The sequence below is a fragment of the Camelus ferus genome, chromosome 29 (genome assembly GCF_009834535.1).
Source record: "Camelus ferus isolate YT-003-E chromosome 29, BCGSAC_Cfer_1.0, whole genome shotgun sequence".
Classification (NCBI taxonomy): Eukaryota; Metazoa; Chordata; class Mammalia; order Artiodactyla; family Camelidae; genus Camelus; species Camelus ferus.
Genome location: NC_045724.1, coordinates 24,358,120 through 24,377,423, shown reverse-complemented (window position 1 = coordinate 24,377,423; position 19,304 = coordinate 24,358,120). Strand labels below are relative to the sequence as shown.

At 41.9% G+C, this 19,304-nt stretch overlaps 1 long non-coding RNA gene across 4 annotated transcripts; it reads right to left on the bottom strand.

The window, feature by feature from the left end:
- Window positions 1-662: 662 nt before the first annotated feature.
- LOC106729771 lies at window positions 663-18,895 on the bottom strand. Of its 4 annotated transcripts, XR_004315975.1 has the most exons (5): window positions 18,666-18,895; window positions 10,616-11,144; window positions 10,380-10,518; window positions 3,433-3,702; window positions 663-2,748 (listed from the first exon to the last, which is right to left on the bottom strand). It is a non-coding gene; the product is annotated as an uncharacterized LOC106729771 (long non-coding RNA). The 4 variants fall into 4 exon arrangements; XR_004315974.1 differs by having other exon boundaries at window positions 663-3,702; XR_004315976.1 differs by having other exon boundaries at window positions 663-3,667.
- Between the last annotated feature and the right edge of the window lie 409 nt (window positions 18,896-19,304).

Here is a 19,304-nt window from a genome sequence, read left to right as displayed (position 1 = left end):
GTAACACGCTTCCAGCAGACCCTCTCCTCGCTTGCTCCCCACTTATGTCTGTAGGTCCAGAAGTCTGCAGTGGTCACAGCAGCGCCTCTCCCAGCCATTCCCACATCAGTTTCTGTATCCTTACTCTGCTGTATTTTTTCATGTCACATGTCTCTACCTGACATGATAGTAAATGTTTGTTTTTGTACATATATGATATGTACTTGTTTACTACAATGTATGCTCTGTAAGGGCAGACAGTTTTATAGCTGTATTTCTATCAACTAAAACAGTGCTAAAATGGGGAGGGGATTGGGGGGATGAGAGAAATGGGTAAGGGGGACTAAGGGGTACAGTTGCAAAATAAAGGAGTCACGGGTATCAAATGTACGGTGTGGGCAACAGACTCAGTAACTACAGGATATCTCTGGATGGGGACCAGATCATAACGAGACTTATCATGGTGGTCACTGTAAAGTGTACACAACTATCAAATCGCCATGCTGTGCACCAGGAGCTAACACAGTGTTGCAGGCCAATTATACCTGAAAGCAAACAAACAAAGTACTAGAAGAAGATACCAGATTTGTCGTTACCAGAGGCAGGGGATGGGGAAGAGGGTCAAATGGTGGTCAAAAGGCACAAACTTCTAGTCGTTAAGGTAAGTAAGTACTACGGATATAATGTACAACATGATAAAATTAATTATTAACCCTGCTGTACATTATATACGAAAATTGTTAAGAGAGCAAATCTTAAGAGTTTTCTCATCACAAGGAAAAACAATTCTTTTCCTCTCATTTTGTATCTGTTTGAAAAGATGGATGTTCAGTAATCACTCCATGATGAATGTAAGTCAAATCATTATGCTGTACTCCTTAAACACATACAGTGCTGTGTGTCAACTGTATCTCAATGAAATTGGGAGAAAAAATACATACAAAATAAGATGGTGCTGACACATAGTATTTAGTTCTATATTTTTGTTGAACGAATGAATGAATAAATGAGAATCACCAAGTATTTCTTGTATACATTACTCAATGGTTTTTCCTGATAAATACAGACTGAAATTAAATCAGGAAATATACAAATTTGAGTATAAAAAAGATCACATTACTTAAAAAAAAACTCATACTAAATCCAACTCTTGAACTCCACCGTGATAGGAAGTTCAATCTTAGGGATGACTTATGGGCCTCACGCCTCATTCCACAGGCATCTGGGGGATGCCCAGTAAATAGGGGTGAGGCTTTGGATTCATGCTTCTCCAGCCCTCTGGTCCTTTGAACGGTGGTGGCCCCACCCCAAGTGCTCAGCAAGGGACCAGGGGCCATCATTGCCCCTCCCACCAGCTCAGATCCTTCACCTCTTGCAGCTGCACGGAACGTGGCACTTTGAGCTTCTCCAGAGACCTGTTTCTCTCACCTCTTGCCCCCAGTCACTTGTTCCTACTTCCCCGTCAGGGAAACTACTTCTGGTTTTAGGCTGATTTGGTCTCTTCGATCTCAAAGCCCTTGAACGGTTCAAGTTTTTTTGAAAGCAGAATTCCTCGATCTATCCTGCACTCGAAGCCTGCACACTTCATTCTGTCCAGTGCTTCTACAGCGAGGAGAATAATCTATTAATTCACAAATTAATTTCTCCATCAATTTTCCTGTCACATGGACAACTGTGTACTCTACCCTAGGACAAATATATAAAACCACACAGTCCTGGGGCACTGAGATTCTATAATGACTGAGGCATGGGCGGCAGCATGAAAGATGACTCAGGGCCAAGAAAGAACAATGGCGTTACTGTTACCATTGTTACCAAATAAGAAAGCTGGGATTATTGTAATGGCTACTTTGCAAGTCTGTCTAACGCGTACAGCGCATCAACAGTTATTTAATTCTGAAGTTTCATGTTCCTGTTACTATGATTCCTGCTAATATGAATGTAAGTCATAAGAAGAGAAAGTCATCCTTTTCATAAAGTAAGAGGTTTTAATTAAATGATGATTGAACACTTATACACAGCAGGTTTGTACTGGTGGCCAAGGATATTGAAATGAATGGGACGTGGTCCCTTGTCAAAAGGATCGCAGCTTAGGACAATGTCCCTTTGATAGGAGGTGTGACGATTCACACATAACATTTTGCTCTTTGTGAAACACTTGGCATCACTTTCACCAAAGAAATATCTATTCTTGCTCATCCTTGGCCTTCCAGGCAATTAGCAAAGAAATAATTTATAAAATTCTATTCCAAGGAATTGGTAGCGAAAGAAGCAGCCATTGCCCATCACACCATTTCGGTCTGGGGTCTTTAGAATGCGATTATAATCGAATTTCCACATTGCTAGAATCTAAATTTCCATCTAAAATAAAAATTAATACACGGGTAATAGACATTCTTACTCCCAAAGCTTAGATTTTGCAACAGAAGTGGAAGGAAACTGTATCTTCCCATGAGGATACACTTAATACAACAAAAAATATGAAACGATTTCCTACATGGATTTCCCGTGGAAGTTCTTATGCTGTGTGTCCTGCTAGGAGAAAAACATGACCAGTCGAATACATTTTTTGTTTTTATTTTTTGGAGCCACAGCAGATTTGCTGGTAGGAGTGTTGTCTACCAGCTGATATAAGATAGGTATAGAGAGAGGTGCAAAGTCTGCAGGTTCTACCCAATTTCACAGAGCCTGCTGGAGGATCAGAGCAGAGCAGAAAACGGGGCTACATCTGGAACAGCTGGTGAAGGAAACCTCTTGACGCTGATCCAGCTGAAACAGAAGTTGTTATTTGAAAGCTATTTTTAAATACGTGCTATTTACCTGGTGCAAGTATAGACAGATATTTTTAGCTTTTTAAATATTTTCAGACTGACAATTTTTGTTCTGTTTGAAACACAAAATACTTCTGAGGCCAATGCCTGAACTTGAAATAACTCAAGTACTATTTTAAATGGCATGTATTAGCTAAGGGATTTTTGTATGTGTGTGTGTGTGTGTGAAAATGCTCCTAGTAAACTCACAAGTAAGCCAGAGCTCTGGTTCTGATTCTTCAGCTATGTTGTTACTAATTTCAAAAATGGAAACATACAATCTATAAGCACTAGAAATATCATGTAAATATTGACCTTTCTGTGAGAATTTAGCAAAAAAAGAGCATCATGTTTTTGCCTTGCTATTCTGTATCAGTAACTTTGGAAAAGTGCTGAGCACAGCGTTTGGCTGGATTTGGCGTAGGCAGTGCTGTGAGTAACAGGCGTGTCGAGTTAACTGACCACTGGGCTTCGGAGTCTCTCCTGCAGAAGCTCACGGCGTCTCTGGACTTGCTGCAGAGGGCGGGACCCTGATTCGGCTGAGCAGCTCTGCTCTCGTCTATTTTAAACATCGACATTCCACATACAATTTGGTGCCAAATTAAAAAAAAAAAATTAAACCACTCTTTTGACTGTGAAATACCTATGGCTTGGTGAAGTGAAGCCGTGGATAGAACGCAGTGTGTGTGGGGGTCTGGAGCAGACTATTTGCTGAAACCAGACTGGTTCTCCTCTTAAGTGACAGTAAGTCCTGGGTCTCTTCTGGATCATCTGGTTGTTCAGTGAGGTTTCTGTATGTGGATTGGTTGGAACTCAAGCATCCCATCGCCCTGTGCAGTCTGTGGTCACGTTTCCCTTGTCACTCTCTGGAAGTCTCTCTACACATGTGAAACGTAGGCATCAGTCCAAAACTCTAGGGGACAATGCAGATATTTAGAACTGTTTTTCTACAGAGTCCCCTTTCCTTTGGGACTCTATGCAAATTCCTGTCACTTGAGCCTCCCTAATATGTGATTGCCCTCTCCCCAGCTGGGAAGACCGCCACACTCTTCTTGCTCAGGGCCAACCCTGCCTTGCAAGACCCTGCAAGTGAATGCCTCCTTAAATGTCACCCTGCGCAGCTAATCCCCTCCCCAGTCCTGGCCCTGCTCCTGCTCAACTGCTCCCCATGAAGGGATCCTCCGTCTACAGGCAGACAGCACAGAGGACTGTGAGCCTGACTCTGTTTATTTCTCTTCTGTAGGGGTCACTGTCCTGAGCGCCTGTCGTTCAATGTTTGAAAGAGTGTTTTTTTTTTCCTTCATACATTTCACCCGGATTTTAATTGTTTGAGGCTTGAGTGTGAAGCCAGTCCCTGTTCTTCCATTTTGGCCAGAGCGAAAATCCCCGAAACCCTCTTAAAAACCCAAGTGAATGGCTTGAAGATCTGGCAAATGATGTTTAAAAATCTATAAAAACGAGATACAAAAAAATCAATAAAAAAACCAACCAATTATTAAAAAATGTAAGTTGTTCAAACACATTCCCATTCAGTGATATATGACTTTCTTTCTTAAATCCTTAATATATTTAAAATATGTTTAGATTTTAGCAGAATGAAACAGATTTCAGATGTATGCCCTTCAGAACTGTAAGAGAAAAAATATATTATTTGAAGCATATAATATATATGCTTCATAGTATCAAAGACATAGTTCTATGTACTTTATAGTGTTATTTAATGTAGATGTTAAAGTGACAACTATGTTGTTTCTTGTGATTCTAATACAAAACCCGTGAGATATGCAGGGTATAAGCAGACTTAGAAGACACATGTCTTAATTCCAAGTCATTATCAGACCAAACAGATGCAAATACGTAAGTGGCTCTAACGTCCTTCTGGCTCATGTAAGTTACTACAGGTTGCAGAAGCTGCAATTAACAGTGAAGACCCGTTAGACAGAACGAGGAAGCCGAGAGTTTGCACTTAGATAATACTTAGGCATCCATAGTGTCTGGAGTTTGTCACTTTTCAAATATAAATATAAACGCAGGGCATGAAAGCAGACGGGGCTTTACAGGGAAAACCAAAGGCACCAGCTTGATTCAGCTTTTCCGACTTTCTAAGTCAGAAAAACATAACAAACATAAAAATAATGATAGCTTTTAATGAGATACTTACTTTATGATCAGCCCGGTGCTAAGTGCCTATTATAGAATTTAATCTTCACATCAAGGCCTGTGGTGTGTACAATTATTAACCGCTTTTACAGATGCACAAACTAAAGCTTAGAGAGATTAGGAAACTCACTCAAGTTTATGTCGGTTAATGAGTGACTGAGCCTGCACGTGATCGGACTTGAAATTCTGACTTTAAAGCCCACACTGTTCACCGTAATTACATCCCCGCCTCACCGAGGAACCCCTGTTCCCGCCCTCAGCATGTCGGGACAGAGGTTCCTTTTCTTCGCCACATTCCTGTGTGCTTCAGTTATCGCAGGCTTTATCATAAAACATATCTAACATTACCCAAGAATATTAAGTTGACTTTAAAACTACCTCATGTAAAACCTGGCAAAGAGGAGAGACCAAATCAAATACGTAAAGATGCTTATCACAGACGTGGAGACGTGGAAGTGACTTTTGGTTCCAGCAATTTCTAAGACCAGGCCAAGCCCCAAACCTTTGTGTCTTCAAGTCCCTAAAATGTTGAATAAAATATACTAATGGCTTTTAGTGTGTATCTGAGATAGTAGGAGGCAGTAAAAATACCCAAGTGTCAGAAATAAAGAACAGTAAACTAGATTATGGATTTCTATCAAGACATCAAACAGACACGGGCTGCTAGCTCTTTCTTCCAAAGTCAGACCAGAAAAAAATAAAAAGAAATGAGAAAGGTTTGAAGAATTGAAAAAAAAAAAAAAAACTCAAAAAACAAAACCTCAAAACAGAAAAACAAGAAGGCTGAGGTCGGTCTGGGCTTGTGTGTAGACAGACGGGGAGCTGCACCCTGGTCAAGGCTTGCTGGAGGCAAAGTTTAGAACAAAACTTTAAGCAATTCTCTGGCGCCTTCCTGCACTTTCTTGGAGCAATCATTGCTCCTCGCTTGCAGGACGGAAATTATGGACAAAAGCACAGACTATTGTCATTCCTAGGGTAACAACGGGGCAGTGCCACGCCCTAGCGTCGGTGGCCAGTCACATCAGGCCTCTCCTCCGCCCGCTGCTCCCTCCAGACCCCCAGGGAGGACAGATTCAAACCTCTGGGTCCACCTTGTCTCAGTCCTTTTTCCTGATGTGTTGTCTATGGAGTGGCCACAAATAGAACAGCTAGACAGTGGTTCTCTGATGTGGGGGTCTCCTTGCCCTGGGACTCCTCCCCTCTTCTCTCCTCAGACTCAGTGGAGGGGTACAAACTGGGTCTGGCCCCTTTCATTCCCCCCAAAACTGTGTAGGGTGGAGCAGTTGGTGCATCCATCAGAGTGTGAGTTCATGAGCTCAAGGATCTAAACCCAGATGAATGCAAACATCATAAAAGAAAGACAATGGACTGGACTGGAGTATACTGCGTGGTATAACCCACAAAGCCGAATGCTGATAACTTATAGTAAATGATCATCAATGTATTTGAGACCATAAAGAAAAGGTTAGCAACATGAAGCCAGAACGTGAGCCGTCAGTGCACAAACTCCTGCTGAGTCCGACGAGGATGATCAGACTAAGAAATGCTGGTGTCACCACCCACGTGGGTGCACACAGATGCCTCAGGAACTCTCCCTGAGGCCCTCTGACTTCAGTGGTCTAGAAAAACAATTTGTTCACTGACTCAAGGTAAATGTTCTCTTTCTGAGCTAGTGTGAAAAGGAGTTACCCTTGAAAAATTCCAAAAGTGGGTATCTCTATTCTATTTTTATTCTAACTGGTTGAATTCACATAATCCGTGTCACTTACCCAAGATGACATTTCCTGAAAATTATGCTGTTGGCTAACAAAGAGCAAATGGTGGTTTTTGCTTTTGAGTACATGGTGTTTTCCTAGTTATAATGCAGGTCCATGCAAGAACAAGTGCCACGTCAATAGTAAGATTAAACCAGAAGAATGTCAGGCATATGGCAAAACGGAAAGAAAAAAAAAATCACTTTGCAGAAGTTATTCAATCCATGCTTCTTTCAACTGTTCTGTCTTTTCTCAGTGGTCTCTGTCTTAAAAGTTTGCCCATCCTTCTATCTCTAGATCTTTCTGGGAAGGGATTGGAGTCTTTTTAAACCTTGTTTGACTGGTTATTCACTTATGATCATATTACTGTACCAAACTAGAACATTCAGTTCCCCTTGCTTCTGTGTTTGGAATATTCTAGAATTATCTTTTCCCTTCATATTTCCTATTATTTCCTTCCAGGTCAAACCAGATATTTAGCAGCGGCATTTAATAATAAACTCTGCCTATGACTCACTTTTTTTAAATTTCACATTTAGTCTGTGTATTCTATCATATTGAACATTAAAAGTTATCCATTGAAACACTCTCAAAAGTGAGCTAGATGTAACTGAGCAAATTAGTAGTAGTAAATTTCCCAAAGGATGAGAAAGTCTTCAACAGGAGAATCTCGTTTCTGTCTACAGTTGTCTAGGTTGACTACTCCATCACTGCAGTATCTACCTCATCTCTCTTATCTCCATGTCTACATCCACATTTACAGCGACATCTGTATCTGTATCTGCATGTATATGACATAATGATTACCCAAACATAGTCAAGGGAGGACCAAAGAAGGAGGCTATGTGAGGAAGATTGACATTTGCTTCAGCAAATAGAAACGGAACTGAACAGGGTGGGGCTCATCTAAGAGTCCTGATTGATGTGAGATTAATACAGATCTGAGTGAAATAGTGACTCTAGTTTACAAAAGCTCATGGATAATTTAGATTTTAAAAAGAAAACTCTGATTTTCAACCAAATCAAGCAGCTGTATATCAGAGCAATGCAAAAAAAAAAAAAAAGGCAAGATTAATTACTCCAATAGAGATATTAAAAATCACTTTTTTGTAGCTATCATTAAACAAGATAGTTTTTCTTACATTCCTAACTCGGGTCTAGGTATAAAGTTAGTGCTCAGTAAATACTGGATGTTTTTTATAACTAGCTAAATGGTTTTCCTTCTTGCTTCTCCCTATTTAGTTTTTGAGGTTTTAAGATATATATTTATTTAGAAATTAATCTTAAAATTGTAAATATTTAAGAAGTATTAATGGACTCAGAGCATATAATTCCCATGATTCTTAGATGTCTCTACATAAACCTCTTGTACGACATTTTTAAAAAAAAGGATCCCGTTAATCACCTGATAGCCTAGTAACAGGAACCAAAGGTAAGGACAGAGCGAGAACCAACCTCTTGGAGAGATAACCAAAACCTAGGCCACAGCTGCCACGTCACACGCGATTAAAAAGTGTGGGGTGGTAGGAGTTTGGGTGATTTCTCCTTTCTGAGGAAACAGCCTCAAAGCAGAATATACAGATATGTAGAAGGTCTCACAAGGGATGAGCAACAAAACTCACAGAGCACAAGTCTGGAAAGCACCCTGAGAGGGCAGCTCAGCCAGCTCCCAGCCTCAGACTGGATTATACCTAAACCATTCATGGCAGAGGGAAATCGTTCTTTCCGAAGATGTTCAGAGAGGGGGGTCATAATGTGGCCCAAAGACAGATCCTCCTGAAGCCCCCCAATTCATTTATTTAGAGTCATTCTTGGTTATTTTGTTAATGGAAAGAGAGAGAGAGAGAACCTATGCAGAAAGTTCACTGAAAACGAAGGTTCAACTCTTCACCTAGTGAGGCTGTTTCATTCCTCTGAGGTAATGCGGGAATTTCACGTCAGAGACATTAAACGCCTTTGGGCACAACGAAAAGTGATGGGACACCTACTCGAAGGCTTGCAGGAAGCGCCAGAGTGAGTGTTAAGGCCCCATGATTTCACGAGTGAATTTTAGTCGACATCTTTGTTAATGACCTAAAGGCAGATAATCAGTGTGTCAAATTTCCAGATGCTACTCAGTTAGGAGCTAATTTCCTAAAAACCATGGAGGGCAGGGACGTGATGCTCCTGGATTAGGGAAGCCAAATCATCTGTCTAGAAGCATAAAGAAAGAACATACCTAAGTGGTCACCCTCTTTTTCTAATGAAGAAGATTGCAGAAAGAATTCCAAACATTTCAAATATATTTGGTGTAAAATAAAATGTAGAGCGATAAGGACACTGTTTTGTGATTATCCCGTCATGGTTCACTCAAAACAGCTTCGTCGACTATCACGCACGGGATCAGGGAGGCGTGTGCACGGACGTGGAGAACTGCATTAAACAGGGATGCGGGCATGCACGGCAAGCCTGCCTCTCAGGCAAGCCACGAACATGAACTGATTTGTCGAGAGTCTTCTCCAATCCTAAACAATCCTACTTTAACGGAGCTCTGAAATTTCCTTGGATAGTAGCAACGATTTACTCTCCTTTAATTAATAGAATCACATCTATCTTTCTCTTTTCTATTCTCAATCTCGTTTACTCTGAAGCCTAATCATTTGGAAGCTCCACAAAATAGACCCCAACAAGTGAGTCTTCGGCAGATGGGCGACTGCAGTGACTTATTCAGAGTCTCTTAGCAGGTAGACGGTATCTGTGGTCCAACATTCTTAACCGCACTCCACGGTTCTGTTCACTCAACGGCACTGCTTTTTCTCGGGAATTTTTTTAAAAGAAGAGTTTCTGCTCTTAGAGGTGTACATGTCTTGTGAAACCCGTCTAGCTAAATGGGGACAGAGTCCTGGACTTTACAGCGTCCGGGCAGGGCTTTAAGACTGGGGGATGATGCCATGAAGATGATTATTCTTAACTCTGGCTGAACATTAAAATCATCCAAGAAAATTTTTTAAAATCTCAGTGTCTAAATTTTCAATGAACTGAAACCAAACATCTCACAGAGGAACGTGGACACCGGTCCTTCTAGAAAGCTCCCTAGAAGAGCGTTGCGCAGTGAAGGGGAGGAGCCCCTGCTGCGGGCGAGACCTGGGTTTGGTGAAGAGTGTGTTCTGTGTACAGTCAGTCACTGCCACCAGCAGAGGGCCTGCTATGTCTGACACAAAAACTTCAAGCTGATTTAGAGCTCAGCTCTCCATCAAAACCCTGTTCTGACACTATGGGTCAGAGGACAGCAGTCGGGCTAAACTGCCTTCTAATCAGAAAGTGTGCAGGAGCCACTGAACTGAGCTGAACCCCAAACAGCTGGCTGTTACAAATAATTTCACTTGAAAGCCATCTTACCTGGCAGTTTAGACAAGTTTTAGGGAAAGACCCTCAAAACAAAACTGATGGCTAATTAAGTGCTTTCTGAAGGACAAGGGCAAAGCTAACAGGCTCTAATTTTTTTCTTAACAAATCTGTGCATACATTTATCCCTTTCTAGTCAATTTTAACGTGCACCTTGTCTCCAAAAATTATGCTAAAGCAAAAGAGCCCAGAAAAAATAAAATGTTTGCCTGTGCATCACTTCTGATTCTGGTCTCATCTGTACCCGCGGTTTTTTCTTTTTTAAATGTACAGAGACGATTGTGTCACTTACACAGAGAGGTCAATGCCACTGAAAGAAGAATCTGTAACTTGTATTTCCCAAGAGGAGGGGGCATGTCATGCCAGGCAGGGCCACAGGAGAAGCACCAGGTTCTGGCCGGGAGCAGAAGCAGGAGCCTTTATCCAGGTTTCTGTGGGAAAGGCAGAGCAGGGCAGAGGTAACAGGTTAGGACTGGCTCCTTTGAATAATTATGTCGGGCTTTCTGCTGCAGGGGCGTTGCCCGGTACCTGGCTCTTGGATGATTTAGGACAGCGAATGTATAGGTTGGGTGTGCACATGGCAGACGGAGGGAGTCGTTGGGAGGATGGACTCCAGATCGGTTAGTTTGCTTATGAAAGGGGAACTCTTGGCCCAGCCCTTTGCTGCCTGCCTCTCAGAATTGGCTGGCCCTGGGAAAGCAATCTCTTCCCAGTATTTTTAAGATGTCAAAAATCAAAAGATACAGAAAATTTTGAAGTGTGAAGAATACAATACTTCCTTCTGGACAAAGAAGTCGTGTGAGCTGGAAGGTGCTGGGCTCCTTCAGCCTCCGTGCAGTGTCTGGGTCAGTGACGGAGGTCCGTGCGTGGCCACGGGGAGCAGGAACACAGCGGGAGGGTTTTCTGACAATATTCAGGCGAGTGAGAAGGTGAATCAATGATACAGTCTCAAAATCCGATTTTACGTGCTCTGAGAAACAGGAGGACGTTCTTTATTCATTAATCCTATTTACGCAGTGTCTCGTAGATATTTCTAAAACTTCAATTGTTACATGGTCTGAAATGAACAGAAAAGAATAAGAAAACATTTTTTTTTGCCTCCTCCTAAAACAGGAAACAGCTGAAATCTTTAAGGTTCTATACACTCTATGTAGTTTTAATATATTTGGTTGACCTACTAGTTCTTTTGAACTAAAAACATGTTCTTTTCCAGATTCTATGCTCCGCTATGCCCAGAATAGCTCTAGACTCAGAATTTTAGGGCAATATTTTCATTAGATATTTTACAGAAAATTTTAATTTTATATTTCATTGTCTCTGGACTTGGTAAATGAAAGTGCATTATAAGCAACGTCACTTACAATCAAATACTAAAAATTTGAGGAAAATGGTGAAAAAAGGCGAGAAAAGGGAAGAGTAGTTTTCTTTTTATGTCCACGTTTTTGTTATCAGCATAACAAAGCAGTTATAATGTTAACTTTGAGTAAAAATATACATTGACACAAATTAAGGGCTGCTCTGCAAAGGAGACTTGCACTCGCAGTGAGTCCAACTTTAATATTTAAAGCTAAAGAGATTCCTGGCTAGTGCGGTTCTCTTACACGGTTTCATTTATGCGACTCAGATCCTTCCTCTTGAGCGACTGGTATTCATACGCCACCGCAATGACAGGACTCCCGGATGGCTGAGAAGCCCGCCAGTAGGGGGCGGCGTAGAGCAGATCGGCTCATGGTGCGCAGCGTCCCCCCACCAGCCGCCGGGTCCTGTGTCCGTGGGGCCTGTCTAAGCAGAACAGGTAGAGGCTTCTACTCACTCAGTTTCCGGAAATTATCACTTCGTGCTCCAACTTTCCTTTTATGGCCTCACCTTAAGAAAGATACTTTTGGAAACTCACTTAATTATCTTTCTATTTATATTTCAGCAGTGCTCATCTCTATAAAAGTAGAAGAGGAAATTTGCTCTTTTTCTGATTCTTAAGTGTTTAAAAATGTAAAAGGCAGCACGTTGCCTCGTCTCTCTTCCAACGGAGAATTAAAGGAAGAATTTTATTGATTTGTTTTAAGGACAGTGAGTTTAGGTTTTATTAACTTAAATAACTTGCCTGATCAATTTCATGAATCATTCATTTCACATTTTATAGATCATCTATATTTCAAAGAGGCATCACCTATATTCCCTGAAACAGACTTTTCCAGGATCTGTGAATGAGTTATCGTTGCTATGTTTACTTTGTTTTACTTTATTGTTATATTTTTTGTGAGGCACAAGGTTGGAATGTGAGTGGGGACAGATGAAATCAAAAGAGATTTTTGGTTTAGTTTCTTCTTCTTCTTCTTTTGTTTTTTTCTTTTTGCAGGGTTCAGTCTTCACTTCAGGCTTTGTGAATAGAGAACTTCCAAACCACACGGTGATGTTCCTTGGCTTGGTTTTGCTGTGGTCTGTGGGAATCTTCAGGAGTCACGCTGAGGGTTGCCCCGTGCCCCACACTGTGGTGGGAATGTTGCATGTAGGTGGTTGATGTTCTCTGCTGTTTAGCAGCAGGAACAAAGGAAACTAGAATAAAGTATGCCACAAATGTTTTTTCATGGGTGACTCACACTCTAAATGGTTGCTCTTTAAAGCCACCGTTTAAATAATACCAACATGTTCTAGAAACATAACAACCAGCCCACATCGAGGTTGCAGTTGGATCATACACGCCTATTTTGGTCCTCTTCAGTGGAAGACTGTATTCAGCACTGTAGGGTAGAGGTGGGGAGATGGGCTGTAGACTGTGTTCAATTAGCATTTATTGAGGTTTACTCCGTGTTAGAAATTTTGCTGAGCACCAGTGATTCAGTTATGAGAAATCACCTTGCTTTCAATAAATATGTAGTCTGTGCAGATACCACATAAGAAGTAAATGTCATGTAGCGTAATATACACTAACCAGAAATAGAATGCAGAATACAAGTATCAGAAAAAGAATGGCTGAAGAAGTCTACTAGCTTAAAAATCTTGTTAGGAATTAATAAAAAAAATACATGTCAATAATTTAGAATGCAATGTGTCAGTGAGAATGAATGTTATAAAACAAGTAAGAGCCAAAGATGATTGTGTCTGGGACTACACTGAGTCACTTCCATGCATTGTTTAATTCCATTCACATAAAACCAGAGGAGATAGGCAGTGTAATGATGCCCCATTTCTGCGAGAGAAAACTGAGGCTTATTAACGCGAAATGTCTTGTTCCACATCAGTGCTACTCAAAGTGATGCGTGGAATGCTGCTGGTCCATGAACTGTTCACCATAGATCTGGTCTGGGGGTTTTACTCATTGGAACATTCTTGATCACTGATTAAATCTCTTTGCATGTTTTAGGCCTATTCAGATTTCCTATTTCTTCTTGAATAGGTCTTGACAGTTTTTGGTTTTGTTGTCATTCGTCTCAAGGCATTTTGTAATCTCCCTTGTGATTTCTTCTTTGACCTGAAGTTGTCTGAGTATGTCTTTTAATTTCCACATATTTGTAAGTTTTTCAGTTTTCCTTCTGTTATCAATTCTAGTTTCATCCCATTGTGGTCAGAAAAGAAGCTTTGTATGATTTCAATTTTCAGTCTTCGTAAATTTACTGAGATTTGTTTTGTGACCTAACATATGCTCTATCCTAGAGAGCGTTCCATGTGCACTTGAGAAAAGTGTGTATTCTGTTGCTGTTAAGTGGTGTGTTCTGCATGTGTCTGTTAGGTCTAAGTGGTCTAGGGTGTTATTCACGTCCTCTGTTTTCTGATTGCTCTCCTGTCTCGTTATTCTATGTATTAATAAAAGTGGGGCACTGAAGTCTCCAAGAGCTATTATAAAACTATCTCTCCCTGCAGGTCTGTCCTTCTTTGCCTTATGTATCTTGGGGCTCTGTCAGGTATGCACATGTTTCTAATTGCTGTATGGTCCTAATGTACCTGTTATCAATACATGTCCTTCTTTGACTCTTACAAGATTTTTTTTTGACTTGAGGTCGATTTTGCCTGGTAATAATACAGCCACCTCTGTTCTCTTCTGGTCACTATTTATATGGAATAGCTTTGTCCACCCTTTACTTTCAACCTCTTCATATTGATCTAATATGAAGCCCTTGCCAACATCTATTGGTCACTCATTTCGTCTCACTCTTCATCACAATTCTTTGTTCTTCTTCATGGCATCCTTCTTTCTATTTCCAGCACATCACATTTATCCCCAAATCCAGGTCTCTGTGTCATACTTCCCCTGTTTTCTTTCTCTCCTTTCTCCTTTTCCCCATTCAGGTTCTTACTTCTCACATTTATGAAGAGCTGCTCTCAAAAAACACTGGGAAATTCATTCACATTCAAATTGGCTTCAGATCACAGCAAAAGGTATTCTTCCCAGGGAGGGGTTTTTTTTTTTTTTTAAACTGAGAACAAATGTCTAAATAAAATAAAAATGATTTAATATGTGATAATTATGCCCTCAGATTTTAGAAACTAAAAGTAGATTTTCTGTATCCCTAATCACAGGCCACCTGGTTCCTCTCTGAGGAGGAGGGGGTCAAATACTATTTTGGACCTTGGAAAACTGGGTAAAGATGAGGAGCATGACTCTAGAAAACTTCTGGATGATTCAGTGTTATGTCTAGAACTAGAGGAATAAGAAGACGCGACTGAAATGAGCAGGTCTTTCAATTAAATTTCACTTCAGGCAAAAATTGATACAGATACGCATAAGACAACGAAAAGAAACCACGAGGCACAAAGTTACTCTGATTTCAATTTTTTTAACCCAGAATTCTTGTGATTTCTCTTATGCTTCAGGTAAATGGACACCACAGTAGGCTGTGAAGGATGGTCAGAGGAGACAATGGACATTGTTTTCAGTCTTGAAAATAACCTGAACAAATGTGCAGTTCTTTTTACAGACCTACTGGCTCACCATAGCATTTTAATGATCTGGTGCTTCTTGAAATCCTAAAGGTATAAATGGGACATGCCTTATGCTTCCTAAGATTATTCAGAATCAACCACAGATCACCAGGAGGGAACAAGAGTGTCAGCACTGTGAGATGCTAGATATGAACACATCGCTTACAGTATAGTTTTCCTTCTTGCCCCTTGATTGATGAGTTTAATACATTCTCAGGTACACTGCCCGCTGCATAAGCCTGGAGGCTGCTGGGTGGGGGTAATAAGAATAATGCCATAATGTGAATCTCAAGGCAGTTTAAAGATTGGATTTGTACCGCTGTCGTACACCGAAAGTGCTCCTGTGTGAAATTCACATCCTTATGTGACACTTGGGGGAATGAAAAAGAAAAACAAAATGCACCCCAGGAGTCAACATGCCATTACATGGTTTGAATGTTCTCTTAAAAAACAATCTACCTGTTTTGGCTTCTGGAAAATCTGCCAAGAAAAGAAGACATTTGTAATTAATATGCCAACAGGAAATATCCCTGAGGTGAAGATATGGTCCTGGCGTTTTCCAGGAAGCATCCAGGGGAGGCAGGTGCACTCTGACGATCCTCTGGCTGGGTACACAGTGCCAGCTCTGGGACTGCGAACTTCTTTCAAGTCAGACTGAGAACCTTTGATTGACAGCTACATTCTTATCGTGTATCGCTAATAAAATAAACCAAATAGAGCAGAGTATTCTGCCCGAGGCATCTCAGTGGTGGAATCCTGGCTCTGTTCCCTATGAGCTGTGTGACTAGGGAAGTTATTTAGACTTTCTGAGGTTTAATATCCTCATCTGAGCAATGGGAACAGTAAGAGCCATCTTGGAGGATTTGTGAAGGTTGAGCAATTCACATCCAAGAAGGTAAAGACACTTTAAGTCTGTTTAGAAAACATTAGTTTCCTCTTCCTATGTGAGACTTTTTATGCTCACTTAACCATGCCACCAGATCAACACTTGCTGCAACCAAATAGTAATTTTTTGACAACAAGGAGTTAAAAGGGAGCATCACTCTCTCCCTCCTGGGCGGCCAGCTGCTCGGTGCTGCTACCGTGTAAACAGCTGCTAGAAAGCACACAGAGCGGGTGCTGTGAGCTTTGTTATCATCGAAGGCAGAGAGCTGACCCCAGAGCTAAGTTTTCTGTTGTGAATAATGACTCGCCACATATTTAACAGCTTACAACGCTCATCTATTACCTTCCAGTTTCTTTGGGTCAGGAGTCCAGACATTGACTGGGTCAGGGTTGCAGTCAAGGGGTTGACCGCACTGCCGATCTTCCCTGGAGCTCAGGGTTCCCATCCAAAACCACTCAGGTGTCGGCAGAATTCAGTCCCTTGTGGTTGTTCAATTGAGGCTCTCAGCCCAGAGGCAGCCGCTCTCCAGAGCGGTTCATAGCATGGCCCTTTGCTTTCTTCCCTGAGGCCAGCAGGAGGGCCTCTCTCTGACAGTTCACCTTTAAAGGCTTCTGTCACTCTGTTAGGTCCACCCAGGATACCGCCTTTGATGAACTCAGTCAACTGACTAGTAACTAAGTCATGGTGCTGACATCCAGTGCCAGCCCCGGGTTCTGCTCACACTCGCGGGGTGGGATTCTACACGGTGCGTACAAAAGAAAGCACACGTCTTGCAATTCTGTGTACTGTAGTCAGGTGGCCCAGATCCAGAGGAACATCTTCAGAAGAAGGCAATCTTCAAACAGTTACCCGGCTCTGATTTTCAAACCAGATCCAAGCTTCCTGCTGATGAGCTGCATTTAATCTGAGACAGCCGTGGTCTTCTCAGCATTAGCTGGTTGGTGGCTACAGACGCTGGGAACACCAGACTGACCAGTGTGACGTGAAGCCCTCAAAAGACAAACAGTCACGTGGCACAAAGTTTAAGGAGCTGAGCTAGAGGCGGGAAATCTGCGTGCCAGCTGTGCTCAGGTGCTTGGCAGAAATTTTTAAGCTTCTTTTTAAGCTCGTTAATAATTCTGAGACTTTGGTTTCATGTCAGATGAGGAAGTGGCATCTCAGAGAGAATAAATGACTCATCCAAGGCCATACAGCTAGTTAGTCTACAGGAGAGCTGGGTCTTGAACATACACCCACCTTCCTTAGCCCAGGCTTTTCCAATATAGCATTCTGCTTTTCCTGTTACAAGTGGGGTCCATCACGCACAGAACTTTTCTTTTGTGTATGCCTTGGAGTATGGCATTGATTGTTCCTTGAGGTGTGCGAGGTGCATACAAGAATAAGAACACGGTCAGACTGAACCTTGGTATCCTGAAAGGACACAGGTATGATTTTTTTTGTTTTGATTATTAAAACAACTGGGGAAGATTTGGTTGTGGAGGATGAGATTGGATTGCGTTATTCAGAATTAACATTACAGAAGATGAAGAGGGTGGCAAGATGAAGTCCCCCTTCTTCAGACTGTGAGACTGTTGACTTGCTTCTCCAGGAGTTTGAGAGTTGAATTTACTGCCTGTGATCCACCAACATTCAACTCAATAAACTAAGGTAAAAATACACAGGCTGGTGACATGCCCAGACTTGTAAGCAAAACTCCTTGTGGGGTTGTTACGGGTTGAATTAGGCACCTTGCTCCAAACCCTGTGTTGAAGTCCTGACTCAGTACTTCAGGATGTGACTGTACTTGGGTACAGGGTCTTTTAAAAGGTCATTCATGTAAAAGGAGGTCTTCAGAGTGGGCAGTGATCTAATATGACTGGTGTCCTTACAAGAAGAAGGAAGCTGGACACAGACGGGCACAGAGGGAAGACCTTGTGAAGCGAAGGGACAAGGAGGCGTGCGCTGTCCAAGGACTTGACCTTGGACTCCCAGTCTCCAGGACTTCTGTTGTTCAAACTCCCCAATCTGCAGTGCTTTATTCCATCTGTCAACTAATCCAGGGGGGTTATTTCACAACCACAGCAGATTCTCACAGAAAAATACAGTCTTAGTAATGTTCATGTCTCAGTTTATAAAATGATAGCAAATGAGACAACAATCTACCGGGAATGAGAACATTATTAGACCTTCAGGAGGTCAAAAATTATGAGAGCAACATGAAGTAGAGAATAGCATAATATTTTAAATGGATGAAGATGTAAATGGAGGAACTGGCAACTTAAGAGAAGGTTAAATTCTTTGAAAAATAAATAACACAGTAATAGAAAAAAAAAGAATCTACAGAAATTAAAAATAAGTATTTTTTAAAATTAGAAAGAGAAATGGGCCAATTAAATAACAAATTAGAGACAGGTTAGGCTTTAATAACCTTAAAGACAGATATGAAGGATTTATATAGCATTCAGTAAAAAAGGATAATAAATGAAAATTAAGATGGTGAGAGACATAGACGATAGAGTGATAAAACCAACATATATCAGAAATATTAGAAAGCAAAGTAGGATGAAGAAGGAAAAAGGAGCAGAAGATGATGCGATAATACTGTTCCATTTTTGAGGAAAAATTACAAAATTAAACGCAAATTTGAATGAGGTTAAACTAAAACAATTCATTCAGGAATTTTGGCTTTCTTACTGACTTCATAAAATTAGGCATTCTATGACACCTCTAATTCTCTACTTTTTTCACGGAGCAAATCCCCCCAAGCTGCTTTGTGATTAACCTTCCACAGCTCACCTCTGCCACTAGGGTCGTGGTCACCTCCTGCCTCGTGCCAGTTTGCGGGGCTGGCAACGTGGCGCAGCAGCGAGCGCTCAGCCCGGGAGCTCCGCTCCTTCGGACGCCGCGCGCGGCCGCCTGCAGGGGAAGGGCTGGCGGCGCTAGCGACGTCGCAGCGCGCAGGCGCCGCCGCAGCCCCGCCGCGCGGTCTGCGTGCTCGGGGACTCTTCGGGGATAGAGTTGCTTGGTCTCCGTTACCTGGTCTGAGGCACGGACGTGGCATACCTGGCTCGGAGGCTGTGGGAGGATGGCTGCCCTCCTCTGTGTGACTCGCTAGCGTTGCGCTCCGCGCGGAGCGAGCGGTCGGACGGACACGGCTGTGCTTTTCACATCTCCGAGGGCCCTTGCTGTTCTAACATGCTGAGCCCACGATTTGATTTCAGTAAGTGTAAAGCAATTTGTAGGGAATGTGGGAACTAAGCATTTTATATTGCAGTTTCATGGATCTTTGTTTGACAAATATATTGCAGTAAACTCATTATGTTTAACATGAAATGGAAGGTCCCCCTCCCTCTCCCCGGAAGCTTTTACTTTATTACAGTGGATGCAAAGGCTGCCCCCTCGTGGCAAAGAGCGAGCACTACAGGTTGTAACCCA